The 20002-nt window shown below is 43.9% G+C and overlaps 1 protein-coding gene across 2 annotated transcripts in view; it reads left to right on the plus strand.

Annotated features, from left to right (window-relative positions):
* NKAIN4 (sodium/potassium transporting ATPase interacting 4) overlaps positions 1–17626 on the plus strand; it is a gene marked incomplete at its 3' end in the record, with an annotated part of 305839 nt that extends 288213 nt beyond the window's left edge. Inside the window, exon 7 of one of the 2 annotated variants that reach the window (XR_014512872.1) lies at positions 17555–17626. The remainder of the gene's footprint in view (positions 1–17554) is intronic. The other variant, XR_014512873.1, reaches the window with a different exon arrangement.
* Positions 17627–20002: the final 2376 nt, after the last annotated feature.

A 20002-nucleotide genomic window follows, 5' to 3' on the forward strand; every position in this document is an offset into this window, starting at 1 on the left:
CATTGCAGCCTCAATTCTCTTTGCATCTTCACATCAGCGATTTTGCAGTTGTGACAAGATCTCAGACGATAAACATCAGAGGCTCAGTGGCCTCAAAATAGACAACGAGAGCTTTGGAAACAGCGGCTCCACTATCCTGCTCCTTTCCCTAAAGGCACGGCTGTGTAGAGGAAAGAGGGTAGACAAAACCAGAGTGATGAGGACAGGATTTCAATCGGATTCACACAGGATGAAGCCCACTTCTGCCTGGGGGGAAAGTCTCCCACTCTGGATGATGGCCAGACCAGCTCTGTGCCCTCTGGGGCCAAACACAGCCAGGGAAATTATTATTTATTTTATTTCTTAAATGTATACCACCCTTTATCCTGAAGGTCACAGGGCAGTTTACAACACGAAAATACAAAATGAAAATTTGTTTTCTGAAAGGTTGTTTTCTGCTGCTCCAGAGAAGCGGACACGGAGCAATGGATCCAAACTACAAGAAAGAAGATTCCACCTAAACATTAGGAAGAACTTCCTGACAGGAAGAGCTGTTCGACAGTGGAATTTGCTGCCAAGGAGTGTGGTGGAGTCTCCTTCTTTGGAGGTCTTTAAGCAGAGGCTTGACAACCATATGTCAGGTGTGCTCTGATGGTGTTTCCTGCTTGGCAGGGGGTTGGACTCAATGGCCCTTGTGGTCTCTTCCAACTCTATGATTCTATGATTCTATTCTATGATTCTATGATTCTATGAAAATAGAAAATATTTTATCATAATAAGAGCAACAACAAAAACCAAGAAACCCCTCTCACAAACACATTTAAAAGGCCATTTAAAGATATACAGTGGTACCTCGGGTTGCAGACGCTTCAGGTTATGCAATTTCGGGTTGCACACTGCGCCGAACTCGGAAGTACCGGAACGGGCTGCTTCCGGGTTTCGGCGCTCGCGCATGCACAGAAACACTAAATCACAACCCATGCGTGCGCAGATGCGGCGCTGTGGGTTGCGAATGTGTCTCCCGCATGGATCACGTTCACAACCCGAGGTTCCACTGTATAAGGAAGGTGCCGGGCAAGTCTCCCTGGAAAGAGTGTTCCACAAATGGAGAGCCACTGCAGAAAAGGCCCCGTTCTCCCCTCCAGACCTCTCTTGGCAAAAGGCACATGAAGAAGGGCCTCAGATGATGATCACAGGGTTTGGGTTGGTTCATATGGAGAGAGGTCGTCCTTGAGGCATTGCAGTCCTGAGCCATTTAAGGCTTTACACATCAAAACCAGCACTTTACGTTGGGTCCAGAAACTAATTGGCAGCCACTGCGGTGGGACCAGGATTGGTGCCCTATGTTCAAACTATGCTCAAACCTAGTTGCTGAATTCTGCACCAGTTGAAGTTTCCAAACCATCTATTATGGTTCGGAGACTGTTATACCCACCTCTCCCTTCCTGAACCAGTGGGTGGGTGAATAACTCAGCAACTCATATACTCAAGCTTGTGGGTGTTGCTATGGTAACCCAGTGCACCTGGTACCCTACCTTAGAACTTCCAGATACGGAGGATTTCCTCCTCAAGACATGACTCCAAGCACTGTGTAAGTTAGCCTATTGTTCATATTACACCAACAAACATCTCTCCATCCTTCACCCAAGCAAGCAAGAGGTGCTAACACAGTTTAGAGGCACTTTCCAGCTAAGCAAGAAGAAGAAGAAGAAGAAGAGGAGGAGGAGGAGGAGTTTGGATTTGATATCCCGCCTTTCACTCCCTTTAAGGAGTCTCAAAGCGGCTAACATTCTCCTTTCCCTTCCTCCCCCACAACAAACACTCTGTGAGGTGAGTGGGGCTGAGAGACTTCAAAGAAGTGTGACTGGCCCAAGGTCACCCAGCAGCTGCATGTGGAGGAGCGGAGACGCGAACCCGGTTCCCCAGATTATGAGACTACCGCTCTTAACCACTACACCACACTGGCTCCACACTTGAGTGCTCTTCTTTTCTTCTTTTCTTTTTCCTTTTTCCTTTCTCCTCCTGTGACGAGGCTGCATTTTAATATTTTAATGTTTCAATATTTTAATGTTGTATTTTAATCTTGTTTTTAAGTTGTATTTATTCAACTTATTTTTATTATTGCTTGTTAGGTGCCCTGAGCCGGGCCTTGGCTGGGGAGGGCGGGGTATAAATAAAAATAATAATAAAAATTATTATTATTATTATTATTATTATTATTATTATTATTATTATTATTATTTTTATTTTTATTTTTATTATTATTATTATTGAGTGGAGCAGGAACAGTCAGCAATGGTGCCTGGGGAGAAGGGGTGTTGCCTCAGGAGAGTTCAGAGGGCCAAATGGACAGGTGCTAAGGGCCATGTTTGGTCCATGGGCTGGAGGCTCCCTACATCTGATCTAGATACTGTTGTTTTCCCAGGCTAGGGATGGAGGATAAAGTCAACTTGGCATGCATTTAAGGCTGAATCTATCAAATTTGCACTTTCTGAAACAATAAGCGAACTGAAACACAGCCGTGCCTAGAAATTCACCGTTATTTACATGGTTTCAGTGCAGTTCTCCAACCAAACCATGTTCAGCAACAGGGAAGCATAAGCATACCAGTGAAAACCACAGACAAAATTGTGTACACCAGTCAAAACAACGTATAAAAACAAGTTTTATAGGGAGAAATTTGTGCTAAAATGCTGGTGAAATTTCATGTCGGTTGTTGTTGTTGTTATTTTTACTCACAGATGTGGAGAGTGGAATTGTGGCGAGTGGAATTTAAGATTGGGAAAATTAGAAATGGAGAGAGAACTCAAATTGACAGAACCTTCCTTCTTAATTCCAGGCTTACAATTCTATACGATTTCCCCCGGAGTTCTGAAAGGCAGTCAAATCCCATCTCAAAGAGTGACATGAAAAATTAGTCGGGCACATTCTTCTCTGACGGAACCAGGTGACCTCACAACTCTGGAGAGCTATGGCTTTGCTAACATTCGCATGAAATGTCTCTACTGGTTGTCGCACTGGGACGGATCATTAAGGCTAGAGGACACAGATACACACTCTGTCCTCCAATTGTTCACAACAGCACTGGCCTCTTCCCCCCTCCACTTCCTCCCCCTGATTAGGGAAAGGAATCATTTCTGGAAATGAGCATAGTGACCTCCTCTGAATAACTATCCCTTTCACCCAAGGTGCAGGGAGAGTTCTGTCAAGGGCAAACATACTTATCAAGAAAGACAAATAGAACCTTCTTCATTGTTGCCTTGTGTATATTCCATGCTGCGTGTGACTTTTTAAGCGGCAGAATGCTATTCTGCTCAAAAGGACGGTGAAAGGACATGGGTCTGGTCCTCTGTTTTTCCTTGCTGAAGTGGAATCCAGGCCAGAGTCACAGTTTGGCAAACACACTCTACCTTAAGTTTGTTCACATTAGCACCATTTTGTGGTTTGGTTCCACATTGGAACTATTGGACTATTGTCTAAAGGAACTGCACTGTGCCACATATTAGCTGCATGGGAGAACTGTGTGCATTATAACTTGCATGAACTGTAAATCTGATTATGCTGGCAGAGTCTACAATGAGCGAGAAAGTGGGTGGAGCAATGTTAGAAGAAGAAGAAGAAGAGGAGTTTGGATTTGATATCCCGCCTTTCACTCCCTTTAAGGAGTCTCAAAGCGGCTAACATTCTCCTTTCCCTTCCTCCCCCACAACAAACACTCTGTGAGGTGAGTGGGGCTGAGAGACTTCACAGAAGTGTGACTGGCCCAAGGTCACCCAGCAGCTGCATGTGGAGGAGCGGAGACGCGAACCCAATTCCCCAGATTACGAGACTACCACTCTTAACCACTACACCACACTGGCTCTCCAGTTACCATTATCTGGGTGGTTTCCCGGAAATACTTAAAGGATTTGAAGTATTCTCTTTCTTTGCTACCTCACTCTTTGCTTATTTTAGGAGTGTGCATTGCGGGAATAGTAATTTGAAACTGCTTCAGACAGGGGGCCACTTCAGTCTGCTTAGGGCAAAACCCACCTTTCTTTGAACCCAGAGCAGTGTGTCCTCTAGCTTTGGATGTTCTCTGACTGGCAAGTAGGGCCTGTTCTGTAGAATCATCAAAGGGACCACCCTAAAGGGGCCCTTGCTAAAAGAGGCAGACGTTTCCCCTTCAGCTGCCATTCTTTTGGGTGCCATTCTTTGTTTTCCTCTGTGCAGGTTGGTAGAGACAACATTCTCTTAACTGACTTGCGTGGAGGGGGGTTATCAACTGAAGCCCTGAAAACAGCTGGGGGAGGAAAAAATAGCACCCCATCAAGGACCCCTGGGACAAGGGGATTCCACTGGGCTTCACCCACAACCAGTCATTTTCACAGGCACAGTTTTTCATTTCCCCTCTTTGACAGCTACTCGGATCTTCTTCTTCTTCTTCTTCTTCTTCTTCTTCTTCTTCGATCACTCATAGCCAAGTAAGATTGTCTTCCATAAACACGGCTTTAACAGTGAGTCCGTAAGTGACTGTGGAGGCCAATTCTGGATCCACACATCCTTCCACAGCAGGGACATTGGTTTCCAGGTGGGTGTTGATCACGGTGTGGATTTGCCTTCCTCTTAGCACGTTTCTCCCTTGCGTCCTGAGTTTGAGTGTCTTCAAAGCCCATGACACCTTTGCTAAAGGCTGTTCTCCAATTGGAGCGCTCGCAGGCAAGTGTTTCCCAATTGTTGGCATTTATACTACATTTTTTAAGATTTGCCTTAAACCTCTTTTGTTTAAGCATTGCACTTTCCATTTTTAAGTTCGGAATAGAGTAGTTGCTTTGGAATACGAAACAAGGAAGTTTCAGAACCAGACCACTTTGCTTCCATCTGCTTCCGGGGAAGACCAGCCTTGCTGGTCCAAATACTCCTGAAATGATCCACTTCAATTCGAGGTTCATGCAAAGAGGATGGTACACCCCTTAGTTGGTTTAGGTTAAGGTTATGATCCAGTGGGCCAAAGATTTTGGATATAATATCCAATTTGATCAATGGATAAAATTGTGGAAAGAGGGAATGAAATTCACTGCATGCACTACAATAAAAGAAAATGTAATGATGTATAGATGGTACGTAACAGCAGTGAAACTCGGTAAGATGTATAAACTTTGTAATAAATGTTGGAAACGTAAAGAAAAAGAGGGAACATTTTGCCATGTGTGGTGGGAATGTAAGAAAGTGAAATGCTTCTGGGAAATGATTTATAATGAGATGAAGAAAATGTTGAGATATACTTTTATTAAGAAACCAGAAGCATTTCTATTAGGAATAGTAGGGAATGAAATTAGTAGGAATGATGTAAAACTGTTTAGGTATGCAGTGACAGCAGCAAGAATTTTGATGGCCCAGAAATGGAAGCAGGAAGAAATGCCGACCAAGGAAGAATGGAGGAGGAAATTGACGGCATATGCAGAGATGGACAAATTGACTGGGAAATAAGGAACCAACGCGACCAGAGATTTTCCGAGGATTGGAAGAAATTTACAGAATATATCAAAAATTTATGTGAGGAACAATTAACGCTTGTTGGCTTTCAAGAAGCTTTGTGAAAAAGATTGACTGAAATGTTGTTTGAAAAATAGGTCAAAATTAAGAGAGGTGAAGTGCAACACAAAATTTAGAAATGTGAGAAGTAGTGATAATATGGAGAATTGTCAAATAGGCTGAGGGAAGTCCAAAAGATGTTTATGTATAAGGCGAATGTTAAATTGGGATAAATTGTATATTGGAAACTGAATAAAAATTAATTTAAAAAAAATATAGTTGGTTTAGGTTAAATCAGGCATGTCCAAAATCTGTTTTGGGGGCCTAATCCAGCCCACCAGTTGGTTTAATCTGGCCCCTGTGGCAGTTTATTTCCTGGGGCAAAATCCTAAAAAACTTTGGGGTAAAAGCATAAAAAAGCTCAACAGCTTCAACTTTGGTTGGCCCTCACAGCCCTTCACTTCATCAAATCTGGCCCTCTTTGAAAAAAGTTAACCACTGGGTTAATTGGTTTCAACTGTGAAGTTACAGCAGTGATGAATGGTGACTGGTGCTTTCTAGGGACAGTTTCTTGGTGAATTGTCCATGGCTAACATCTTGATGAGTAAGTGGTGCTTCAGCATTTATTCAATGGTGCTATTGCATTGCAGAATTGCTGGTGGACAAGTCTAGGATCTCCAGATCTTTGCGCCACTTGAGATCTGAGATTAGCCTTGAATGAGGAACTGGGTCACTTGAGGAAAGCCACCATCTTGGCCTTAGGGTTCTATTTTCCTGTTGGAATAACAAGAAAAAACAATTCTGGCATAACTTACAAAGGTTTCGAGACCAGTATTCGGGTAATAAATTGAAAGTACTCTCACCATTTAGGAGCTTTACCTCATTCCTTGTTACAACAGCTTTCTAAGTTATGCTACAATGATCACCAACATGATGATGATGATTCTATGATAATGAATAATAATGTTATGCACAGAAAAGGATTCCCTATAGTGAGCTAGGTGCTTAGGGTGTCCTTCTGTGTCTGCACAACATTTTACTAGATCCTGGTCTTGGGTTGGGAACATATTTGTATCTTTAAAAATTAATCTAGCTTTCATCAGGATGAACCACGAAACTTCCCCTTAAATAAAGGCACAGGAGCTTGCAGCAGATGTAATGATGGGGGATATTCCAATCTTAGAGGAACAGAAATTTTGCCCCAATTAAGACACCAATACTTGTTGATTTCCTGCAAAATTTAAATCAGGGAAGAAGAAAGAAAGTTAAAGGCAAAAGCCAGAGGAAGAGGGATGGAAGTGGGTTGATAGAGGTGGCATAGGCGTTAAATACGAGGTAGGCTATTATTAGGGTATGCTGAATTTTTCAACTTTCCAATCGAAAAAACGAGGAGTGCCAGAAAGTTGTGACTTGGGAATTCAAAAGATATTTTGGTTAAATTAATATAATTTAGTTTTGCGAGGAGTGCCAGAAAGTTGTGACTTGGGAATTCAAAAGATATTTTGGTTAAATTAATATAATTTAGTTTTGCTTGGTAAAATGTGTGTAAAATTGCATAGACATCATTAAATATGATTGCCAAGTACTTGCAATTGTGTTATATATTATTATTATTATTTAGCATTACCTGACATTTTCAGAAGGTAAAATTAAAATTCTTTGGTTTTCCAAAAGCAGTTTGTGTGCTTCTTCATCAAATGTAGACTTACCAAGCTAAATGTTGTCTGATCACAAAAGTCACAGCCGAGTCGGATGCTTCACACCCTCAAAATGAAATGTGTCCCTGAATTACGCTGATTATTTGTTTCTTTGTTTTTTTAAAAAACTCTGTATACCACAATTTCATTTTTTTTTTAAAAAAAATTGAATGGGTTCACAATGCAATAAAAAACAATTCATGCAAAAATTGAAACACATCATCTACTGACTCTTACACAAAATGTCATCAGTTGGATAATGCCTTTTGCTTGCCTAGATGACAGTTGAAGAGGAACATTGTAGGTGGGTGTAGAAATTAGCTTCCTGGTCAGAGGTAAACTTTGCAACCATCCAGTAGGGCTTATGTTCTCATGGCTTTTGGAGATGATTAGAAAATTCATGGAGGAATAGCCTCTTAGTCATTCTGGCTGTGTAGAACCACCTTCTTCAGGGACAATCTACCCTCTGAATATTAGATGCTGGGAAACAATAGTAGAAGATTATGGCCCTTGTGTTCTGCTTATGAGCTTCCTAGAGGCAGCTGGTTAGCTACTGTGCAAAAACAGGATTCTAGATTAAGAAGGCTGTTGGTTTGCTCTCAGAGAAGAATTCACACACTTAGCTGCTTAATGGAGATTCTGACTAGATGATCTGTAAAACTGGTGCTTCAATGATACTGCAAAAGTTCTTAAGGATTCCATGTCCATACTCTGAATCCCTTATATTTGCTGCTTGTCAGTTCCAAGATCTCATCAGATGCTACTTGGAGGTAACCATTTTTTTCCATGGGCTTGAGGAGCAGAACAATGGTACCACCCAAAAAAAAACAACCAATGAAAAAGTCCTGGTTTTCTGAGACTAAATGTTGTTCCACTTTTGGGCAGTGAATTTGGAAAGACTAGAGCTCCTGGGCATCATCTGCTGTTGATCAGGTGGGTTGGAATCCTTTCTGGGACCTTTGCCTAAATATAGGTTTGATAATAACACAAAATACATCCAAAATAACTTTTAGAAAACCCCACCGGAGAACTCTAATTACACTAGATGCATTTATCCATACCCCCTCCCCTCCCAAAAATCTAATTAAAATGGAAAGGGAGCCTTCCGTATTACAACAGCCTTATGGCACCCCAGGGTGTGTTTAACTGGGCTATAAATGCATTTCTCAGGTGGTTCAAACGCCTTCGGCCGTCACCCTGTGCCTCTCATGGCCCCACTAATAGGCCCGTACATCATGGCTCTGTCACATTTTTAATCGTACGTTGCACAGCAGGGTTACAGCTGAGATTTTAAAAAAAGAAGAACTCCCCAGTCACTTCATGGGTTGAGATTCCTATTGAGTAGCACAGAAAAAAAAGGCAGAATGTAATGAAGGGGGGAGGAATAAGCAAATACAACCATTATAGGAGTTAGTGTTTGATCTAGGTTGGGCTGATGGGTTGAGGGGAGCCATGGAATGGTGTCTCCTGATGAGCCCCTGCTTCTTGCAGTTGCCAGTTTCCCCATAATGCCGTGGTGTTCTATTGTTCTGGGGTAAAGGTAAAGTAAAGGTAAAGGTACCCCTGCCCGTACGGGCCAGTCTTGCCAGACTCTAGGGTTGTGTGCTCGTCTCACTCTATAGGCCGGGAGCCAGCGCTGTTCGCAGACACTTCCGCATCACGTGGCCAGTGTGACAAGCTGCATCTGGCGAGCCAGCGCAGCACACGGAACGCCGTTTACCTTCCCGCTGGTAAGCAGTCCCTATTTATCTACTTGCACCCGGGGGTGCTTTCGAACTGCTAGGTTGGCAGGCGCTGGGACCGAACGATGGGAGCGCACCCCGCTGCAGGGATTCGAACCGCCAACCATGCGAGCGGTAAGTCCTAGGCGCTGAGGCTTTAACCCACAGCGCCACCCGCGTCCCTCCGCATCCCTCTGGGGTAGTGTGAGTTTAAAAAACGGGGTATTTACCACAAGCCCCTCCCCTCAAGCTATCACTCATGTGTTCACCAACTGCAACGAGGGGTTATCATCTGCGTACCCCTAGAGTCTTGGGAGAAAAGCAATGGCCAACCTAGACAGCATCTTAAAAAGCAGAGACATCCCCTTGCCGACAAAGGTATGTATAGTTAAAGCTATGGTTTTCCCAGTAGTGATGTAAGGAAGTGAGAGCTGGACCATAAAGAAGGCTGATCGCCAAAGAATTGATGCTTTTGAATTATGGTGCTGGAGGAGACTCTTGAGAGTCCCGTGGACTGCAAGAAGAGCAAACCTTTCCATTCTGAAGGAAATCAGCCCTGAGTGCTCACTGGAAGGACAGATCCTGAAGCTGAGGCTCCAATACTTTGGCCACCTCATGAGAAGAGAAGAGTCCCTAGAAAAGACCCTGATGCTGGGAAAGATGGAGGGCACAAGGAGAAGGGGACGACAGAGGATGAGATGGTTGGATAGTGTTCTCAAAGCTACCAGCATGAGTTTGACCAACCTGCGGGAGGCAGTGGAAGACAGGAGTGCCTGGCGTGCTCTGGTCCATGGGGGTCACGAAGAGGTGGACACGACTAAACAACAACAACCCCTATAGTCAAAACTCAGGGTTGCAGGGCTGCCCCCCACCAAGGCAAGGTGAGGGGGCAGCAGGATCTGCAGGGGCAGGGACAGTCCCATCTGCCCCAACCAGTCAGGGATGATGGGAGTTGTAGTCCAACAACATCCAGGGGGGTCGCTGGTTCCCCCACCCCTGCTATACACCTGTCAAAGAAGATAGAATTTACCAGGTAACTCACCACTTCCTTAAACTAATACTATGCTGAATTTCTGGCTAGTATCACCAGGACCAGTGAAACTCACATCTTGAAAAGACAAGGCAACTTCACCAGGAACCAGTTTCACTCATCCTAGGATGAAAGGGGAGTAAGAACAGAAGTCTTCAACGCTAGGAGAGTACCTTTCAGATCTCTCCAAGATCTAACATTTGACATCACCATTCAACAGGAAGGGCTGTAGCTCAGTGGTCGAGCATCTACTCTAGGTAGAGCAGGGGGAGAACTTTGTCCAAAACCATGGAGAGCTGTTGCCAGTCAGTGCAGACAATGCTGCAGTATATGGATAAATGGTCCAAGTCAGTATAAGACAGTTTTCATTGACTCTGCAAACAGACGCCAGCTTTTCCCATCTAGATTTCCGACTCCAGTCAACGTTATCACATTTGGTACATGAGAGAGTTTTTCTTCAAATTGATTGTCTATACAAGTGATTTCAAATTAATTCAGTGTGACTGAGCTGGAGACATTTTACAACAATCTTCTGGGTCCTCAATATGTCCTTGTTTATTTTATTTTATTTTTATTATTTATCTTGCCATTATTATGCTTTGATCTAAAATTCAAGACTCATTAGATACCATAAAAAGAAACATTTACATAATTTTTTCCCCAAGATCTTAGGAGCGTTTTAATAAAAGAACCCACCTTTAAATTGAGTCACATAGTCAAATTGGTATCTTTGAAGGAGTAGATTCTATTCCCAAACACAATAAACAGCCTTCTATTACTATGCTAATTTGAAAAGCAGGTCATGGGAAATTAAATTGCTTAAAATAGGTCACCAATTATAATTCTGCATTCTATTAAAAACATGTGCATCTCTGAAATCTTTATTAGTTTATTTTAATTACAAGCACAAAAATATTCAGCGCTAAACGATGACTGTTCTGTGTGTTTTACACTGGTCTGGATATATCTTTTGTTGCTGTTTGGTTTTCTCCAGTGCTTGAATTTTGCAGATCACACTCTCTTAGGTCGTGTGTATTTTTCTTAATTTATTTACTCATAATTGTAATGTTATGATCGAGTTGCATTTTAAACCAAAATGGAGGACGGGAGAGGAGGGAGAACGCACAGAATATTAAATATTGATGCGCTCTTAATTAGCTCCCCATTGATACGCCAGAAATACAGTGCCTGTTTGAGAACTACCAGTAAGTAACCACTAGTCAACCACCGTAGTGTTATCAACAGCAGCCCAAATTAAATTCTTCAGCAGGCGATTCATTATTTTGAAATTGCTGGAATAAATCCTGTTTCTGAACACCCGCAATCGCATTTCCTCCTACTGGAAGCCAAATGATGACTTTGGCAGTTGTGGCTGCCTCGTCTTTCTTTCCCCAGGGGTGCCACATCAAATTTTAGTTGGGGAGGGAGAAAAAATTAGGAAGGGGTGGGCAGAATGAAAGCTATGTTCTCAACAGCTTGAACTAGGGTATAGTCAAGATGAATTGTTCTCTCCCAAAGCAGGTTGTTTTGCACAGGTGTACAGTGTTTAATGTGTGCATGTATTCAATCAATTTATTGATTTAATTTTAATCGTACCTGATCCAGCTTTACAAATATTCCCTGAATGTTACAAATAGAGATGGGTGAATCTGTCAATTTTGGTTCCTCTCAGTTCCTCATATTTCAGATCTTAAGTTCATTTCTCCATATCAGTTTGCGTTAAAAAGAAAAAGTCCCATTGAAAATTCCTAAGCGTATTTCTTCCAACAGACACATTTTTGCAAAGCCATTTTCTTGATACGTTGCACTTTCGTCTGTTATTTTCACTAATAAATGCATTATTACATGCATTTTTGTACTTGCAACTTGGCTGGAAAACTGCATTGCAAAATTCAGAGAACTGCAAATTAGAAAGGAAGGCTGAGTTTCAGTTTGCCATATTGTTTTGGGAACTGCAAATTAGGTTAAATGTGAACTGGGTCGAAATTCTTCCCCATTCCCAGATAACTAAATGTTTAAGTCACCTTGAGGCTTAACAAGGGATGAAAGTCCCATCAACACATACAGTTTAAAATCTCAGCAGAAATATTGCAACCTCCCAAATTAACCCTCCTTCTCAGAGCTTTGCCAAATCCATTGGCTTCCATCTTGCCCTTGTTATCTCCTCCTGAAGACATGGCTACCTTTGATCAGTGAAGGAAGGGAAAGAATGATGGCTCAGTTGCAGAACATCTGCTTTGCATGTAGAAATTCCCAAAGTTCATGTTGGAGAGAGACATTTGGAAGAAAGCAAGAATATCTCTCTCCCCAACAGTTTAATCCGTGACATCTCCTCCGGCTCACACATTTGTTGGAAATGTAAAGAAAAAGAAGGGACCTTTTATCATATGTGGTGGGAGTGTAGAGAAATTTTAAAAAATTGGGAAATGATATACAATGAATTGAAAAGAGTGTTTTACATGACATTTGTAAAAAAACAAACCCAGAAGCATTTCTGTTAGGGATTGTGGGACAAGACCTGCCAAGGAAAACAAAGAACTTATTTATGTATGCTACAACAGCAGCAAGAGTCTTGATAGCACAAGGATGGGAGAATGAGGAAACCCCGACGAAAGAACAGTGGCAAGAGAAATTGATGAATTACGCAGAACTGGCCTAACTGACTTACAAATTGCGAGACAAGGGCAACTGTGACTTTAAGGAGGAATGGGAACTTTTTACAAACTACTTAAAAAGACAACAAAAGGAATTTGACTCCTTGGCAGGTTTTGAATAAACATCCACAAATTTATTGGTTAATAATATGATGGATGGACATGTAAGGATATGTACAGTTTTATAATATGCAGAGAAAATATGTGAAGAGAAATCAGAGAGAGGAGCTGAGGGAAGTCCCGGGGGGGGGGGATGTATGTGATTATATGGTATGATAATTTGTTATATGGAAATTGAGTAATAAAAATATTTACAAAAAAATAAGTATTCTGGTTCATAATAAGGCAGCTTCCTATGTCAGCTTTGATGCCCAGGAATTCTAAACGTGGCTGATTTTTAAAAAGGAGATAAGGGGGGGTGTAGTTTAACTTGCCATGCTTCTGAACATTGCTGGCATTCATCTGTCTTGAGAGACAATGGCACGCCCCTCCAGGGGTGAAGTCACACCACTGTATTAGCAGCACTGAAGTGTCTTCTCTGTGGCGCAATCCAGGGCAATGTGTATGGAGGTCCTGGTCTGCCCAGACAGCAACACGCCCCCTCTCAGCCTTGTATCACAGTCCGGTTCATGGGCGATCAAAGTCCTGGCTGGGGACGTCGGGACCAGGGGCAAGATGGCAGGGCGAGGGCAGGAACGGGAGTCCAGAAGCCGGGAGTCCAGAAGCCAGGAGTCAGGAAGCAAGGAGTCATGAAGTCAGGGGTCCGAGGATCAAGAAGCAAGGAGTCATGAAGTCAGGGGTCCGAGGATCAAGAAGCAAGGAGTCAAATGCAGCAAGGCAGGGAACGTGTTGCTGTGGCAAAGAGCTGAAGGGAAACGCCGACCTTATATCGCTTCCCTCCTTTTGCCACCAGGTGTTGTGAGTTACCAATCGGCCTCACCTGTGCGGCTGCACCTTGCCTCCCCAGAACAAACTCAGGAAGGCCCCAGTCCTGCAAAGTCCTACTGGTCACAGGGCCTGGCTCCTGCACACACTCCTGACACCTTGCTGCTGTGGTCCAAAGAAAGCAGAGCAAGATGTCTGGCTTCAGCTGGGCTGCAGAAGTTGCTGGAAGGAGGCGTATAAGGCACCATCCAACAGTCTTCGGGGCTCCACTCCAGATTTGTGTAGGGTTTACACCTCATCCTTTCCTTGTCCTGAAGATACCCTGCAAGGAAGTGGAGGTTTAGAATCAGAGTTTCTGAACGTAGGAAGTTGCCTTATAACCACCTGGGACTCTTGGCTGTTTATACCAGGGGTCAGCAAACTTCTTAAGCTGGGGGCCAGTCCACCGTCCCTCAGACCTTGTGGGGGGCCGGACTATATTTTGGAAAATAATAATAATTATGAACAAATTCCTATGCCCTACAAATAACCCAGGGTTGCATTTTAAATAAAAGCACACATTCTGCTCATGCAAAAACACCAGGCAGGCCCCACAAATAACCCAGAGATGCATTTTAAATACAAGGACACATTCTACTCATGGAAAAACATGCTGATTCCTGGACCGTCTGCAGGCCGGATTTAGAAGGCGATTGGGCCAGATCCGGCCCCCGGGCCTTAGTTTGCCTACCGATGGTCTATACTGACTAGCAGAAGCAAGCTCTCTGGGTTTTCAGACAGGTTTGCCTCCAGCCCTACCTGGAGATACCGGGGATCAAACTGGGACTTTTCCATTCCTTACTCGCTTCTCCTCCACAGAGCTCAGAGAGGCTCTGAAGCCGTCTGCCATCCATGCAGGCTGAGACCGGCCTGGTTTTAGCAGCAGAGCTTCCTCATTTCTTTTCAAACTGTTTGCTGGACCAGAGCACAAAGACCTTTCTGTTGTTGCGCATGGGAGGTTGAGGGCAGAAGGCCTTGGAAATGTCTTGGAAGAGCTCTAAGTCTACAGAAGGATAAGCCCATTAGGCAACTAAGAGGCTGCCGATATAGCTCCCGGGGCAGCCCTCCATGAATTATGCAATGGAACATTTCTGTGTGATGTGTTTAGGAACCACGCAGATTATTTACTCAGTGGATTATAATAGCTCTGAAGGAGTTGTTTACGATCAAAGGTAAATATGTGGTTTGGTTCACAGGCAGTCAAGGTGAAAATCCAAGCCCAACACACTCAGTCCTGCTCACAGAGGCTGCATCTCCAACACTGTTTACCCCAAATCGTCCGACTGAAAGAAATAAATTGGGAAAAATGGGTTGTATCCAGCAGTAGTCATACTTAGAGTAGACTCATTGAAATCAGAAGGAGCGTCTCCACCTCCATTGTTCAGCCACCGGAGCCATACAACACTGGTTCTAAAAGACCTACATTGGCTCCCAGTGAGTTTCCACCAACACAATTCAAAGTGTTGGTGTTGACCTATTTAAAGTCCTAAATGGCCTCAGCCCAGTATAGCTGAAGGAGTATCTCCACCCCCATTGTTCAGCCCGGACACTGAGGTCCAGCTCCGAGGGCCTTCTGGTGGTTCCCTCCCTATGAGAAGTGAGGCTACAGGGAACCAGGCAGAGGGCCTTCTTGGTAGTGGTGCCCGCCTTGTGGAACGTCCTCCCTTCAGATGTCAAGGAAATAAACAACTAGCATATTTTTTGCCCCATAGGACGCACCGCCCTATAGGACGCACCTAGTTTTTTACCGTATTTTTCGCCCCATAGGTGCGCACCGACCCCTCTCGCTCTCCAGTCTTCAGCGAAAGCCTGTATTCACCCCATAGGACACACACACATTTCCCCTTCATTTTTGGAGGGGAAAAAGTGTGTCCTATAGGGCGAAAAATATGGTACCTGACTTTTAGAAGACATCTGAAGGCAGCCCTGTTTAGGGAAGTTTTAATGTTTGATGTTTTATCGTGTTTTTAATATTTTGTTGAGAGCCACCTAGAGTGGCTGGGGAAACCCAACCAGATGGGAAGGGTATGAATGAATGAATGAATGAATGAATATTATTATTAATAATTGAAATCATTGGGTACAACTATCTTAGGCCTATTAATTTCAGTGGGTCTAAAATGTTGTTGCAACCACCTAAGGCAGGCTCATTGAAATCCATGAACCTAAGTTAGTCATATTTATTAACTACAATGGGTCTACTCTGAGTACAATTTAGTTGCATGCACTCCCTAAACTCCCAATGCTGATGGCTGCAGGAGAGTTGGAATAGTATTGCCTATGAGATGACCTGGCAGCACGTACACTTATGAACACCCCACCCATTGAGATCAAGCAGGTGCCTTTACATTCTGGTTTAGACAAGCCTACCCAGATGTTTAGAATATTGAAGTAGTTTTAAATCAGGGTTGTAAATATTTTTTGATTTTACTGTTTTACCTTTTGCAAACTGCTTTGGGATTTTTTAACATGCAGGGTATAAATTTTATGAAATAAAATACGTCGTTTATTATGTTGTGAGTTTGAGGGGTAGCTTGCACGATGCCCAAGATCCTTATGATTCTTAGGGTCCTGGATCCAGAAAAGGTTAATATCTGATGATGATGATGATGATGATGATGATATATTTATACGCCGCCCTCACAGCCAGAGCCAGGGTCAGGGCGGCTAACACCAGTAAAATTACAATAGAAACATAATGGGGGGAGAGGCAATTTAAAATACAGGTTAAAAATACAATTTAAAATGCAGCCTTATTTTAATAGTAGCCCATAGATCAAAACCATAAGGGTAGGGAAAAATAAGGGTCAGACTGAGTCCAAACCAAAAGCCAGGTGGAACAGCTCTGTCTTGCAGGCCCTGCGGAAAGATGTCAAGTCCCCCAGGGCCCTAGTCTATTGTGACAGAGCGTTCCACGGGAGCCAGTATTGAAAAGGCCCTGGCCCTAGTTGAGACCAATCTAACCACCTTGCGACTTGGGACCTTCAAAGTGTTGTCATTTGTGGACCTTAAGGTCCTCCGCAGGGGATAGAGGATTCCATTGCTGAATAAGCCAGGCAAGGGACCTTATTGCCACTTAAGTATGGCTTGCCTGGCAAAGGAAGTTGCTCTTCGCCAGAGGGGGAAATGGGTAAGCCCAGCTCTCTCACCGGTGGTGAGAGGGACAATAGAGAGAGCTGAGCTAGAAGCAGGAAGGAGCCAGAGAGTGAGAGCCATGCTTGACTTCTGCTGGAATCCAAGGCTGTGACTATGCGAGAAGCAGGTCTTTCGGTGTGGCCAATGCTGCGGACCCCTCTATTGTAGGCTCAGGTTGTACATATGCGTAAATAAACCATATATCCTAAAGACACTACAGTCTCCACTGTCCCTCATTTCAAGGAAACTGAATCATGGAACCCCTGGATCCACACACCGCTCAGAGATTGGGGTCATGTGCAGGGTTTTGCTCTTTTTTTAGCTGGCACCTCTCAGGTGGGCGCCATTGCCATTATAACAGAACAAGGGAGGCAGGCATTCGTGGTGAGTTCCGGCACTGCTTTTTCTAGAAAAATAGCATGTGCAATAATTACTGTTGTTGTTAATTGCCTGCCTTTCAGCCTAAGGTCCCAGAGCAGGTTACAACATTATATGACAATATTGCAAAGAGTTTGAAACATCTTACAACCATAGAAGTAACTTCAGTCCTAAAAAAATGCACCTCAACTGTCAAAAGTTGGGTGAAGAAGCATGTCTTTAATGTCTCCTGAAAGATCTACAATGAAGGTGTCAGATGCATTTTGTGGGGAGGGTGTTCTGCAACCTAGGGGCAGCCACAGAGAAGGCCCTCTCCCAGGCCACTGTATCCTGAGCTTCTGAAGGTGGAGGAACTACCGAGTGCCCTGCTCTGCAGATCTTAGTGCCCGAGAGAGTCTGTGTCAGACCAACACGGCTACCTACCTGAATCTAGAATGTAGGGAAGGAGGCCATGTTTCAGAAAGGTGAAGCCTGAGTCATTTATGTTTTAAACACTGATATGAGCACCTTGAGGGACGCTAGTGGCGCTGTGGGTTAAACCACAGAGCTTAGGACTTGCCGATCAGAAGGTTGGCGGTTCGAATCCCCGCGACGGGGTGAGCTCCCGTTGCTCAGTCCCTGCTCCTGCCAACCTAGCAGTTCGAAAGCACCTCAAAGTGCAAGTAGATAAATAGGTACCACTCTGGCAGGAAGGTAAACGGTGTTTCCGTGCACTGTTCTGGTTCACCAGAAGCGGCTCAGTCATGCTGGCCACATGACCTGGAAGCTGTCTGTGGACAAACGCCGGCTCCCTTGGCCTATAGAGCGAGATGAGCGCGCAACCCCAGAGTCGGTCACGACTGGACCTAATGGTCAGGGATCCCTTTACCATTACCTTTATGAGCACCATGAACTGGGCCTGGAAATGAACTCACAACCCATGTAGCTGTGTTAAAACTGGGATTTTATGAGATCTAAATGGAACCCCAGCCAGAAATCTGGTGGCTGCATTTTTGACCAATTGAAGCTTCAGATCCAGTCAATAACCAAACAACCAAGGCCATTAATATACTTTGCTATCTTAGCATTTTGGTTCCCATATCCAGAAATCTATTTTCTAGTCTCTAGTTTTATCATTAAAATAAATAAAAATAAAAATATTTAGGACCCTGTTCTCATTTGACCTGTTTTCCCCCCCTGGTTTATCTTTCAGCATGGTCTTCTCCTTTACCAACCTGACTCTCAGTGTCAAGTATCTGAGGATTTTAAGCAGAAAATGGGGGTGCAGAAATAGAGGGTGCAAGGAGAATGAGCAAGTTTCTCTTACGCACAACTGCACAAACAGCATGGCTATATTCTGCATAAAAATGCACACAGAAGACCTGCAGCATTAGCAATTCATTAATATGCAATGAAAAGCTTATTTGTACTTTGTCTAAAAGTAACAGTAATTCTTTTTTTTTTTCAAAAAAAGAATTATTTCCCTTTCATTTGCATAAGTGATGAAGCGCAGAAAGCTCAGCCTTTTTAGCAACGGCCCTTTTCTAGGGGAGTAATAATTTAAAGATTTTATGTATAGGATGGCGAACTGTCCATTTAAGCGCATTTAGGCTAATGTACAACAGAGAACCCGAGTGATTGCGTTAAGGAACATGCTAATTTACTGCATCTCGTTTCCACGAAGCCATTTATTGGGGTCATTTTTCATGGACCGCGGTAGTCACTTAAATCATCATATTTCATAATAAGCATTGAGGGTTACTATACAGTGGGGATTGTAAAAAATAAAGGAGAAATGCCTGGGGGTTTCCACTAATCTCTGCTATAGTTAGGATGTGTGAGCCTAAGATGGTGAGCATCGGCCTTTTGGGCACAGGCTTTGAGCCTAAAACAGGGTTTTGATTTATGCTTTTTATCGATCACATTCATATCATTCTTCTTCCGGGGATGTTAAGGATGTATTCTGGAAAAGCTGCCTGCTCCAGCTTCACAACAGCCTTGGTGAACTGGGGGCAGTGATTGCAGACCTCCAAGTCTCCCTATTTTCCAGGGACAGCCCCAGATTTACAGAAGCCACGCCCGTTTTCTGATTTAATTCCGCAACGTCCAGCTTTTCCTTAAAGGTAAAGGGACCCCTGACTATTAGGTCCAGTCGTGGACGACTCTGGGGTTGCGGTGCTCATCTTGCTTTATTGGCTGAGGGAGCCGGTGTACAGTTTCCAGGTTATGTGGCCAGCATGACTAAGCCACTTCTGGCAAACCAGAGCAGTGCACAGAAATCCCATTTACCTTCCCGCTGGAGTGGTACCTATTTATCTACTTGCACTTTGACGTGCTTTCGAACTGCTAGGTTGGCAGGAGCAGGGACCAAGCAATGGGAGCTCACCTTGTCGCGGGGATTCAAAGCACCAACCTTCTGATCGGCAAGTCCTAGGCTCTATTAGAGGGTATGGTAGGATGTCTCTGTTTTCCTTGGAAAAATATTGGAGGGCATCGAGTTATGAAACCCCCCGAGTCAAAGAGATAAGTAGCTATATGGGTAGCACTGTGGTCTAAACCACTGAGCCTCTTGGTCTGCGGTTCGAATCTGCACAACAGGGTGAGCTCCTGTTGCTCGGTCCCAGCTCCTGCCAACCTAGCAGTTTGAAAGCACGAAGTGCAAGTAGATAAATAGGTACCACTGTGGCGGGAAGGTAAACGGCGTTGCCATGCGCTGTTCGGTGTTCCGTTGCACCAGAAGCGGTTTAGTCATGCTGGCCCCATGACCTGGAAAGCTGTCTGTGGACAAACGCCGGCTCCCTCGGCCTGAAAGCAAGATGAGCGCTGAAACCCCTCATCATGAGTCGCCTTTGACTGGACTTAACCATCCAGGGGTCCTTTACCTTTTAGAAGACACCTGCAGGCAGCCCTGTATAGGGAAGTTTTTTAAAAATGTTTAATGCTTTATTATGCTTTTATATATTTTGGAAGCTGCCCAGAATGGCTGATAAT

The sequence above is a fragment of the Podarcis tiliguerta genome, assembly GCF_965153285.1.
Source record: "Podarcis tiliguerta genome assembly, chromosome: 6".
NCBI lineage: Eukaryota > Metazoa > Chordata > Lepidosauria > Squamata > Lacertidae > Podarcis > Podarcis tiliguerta.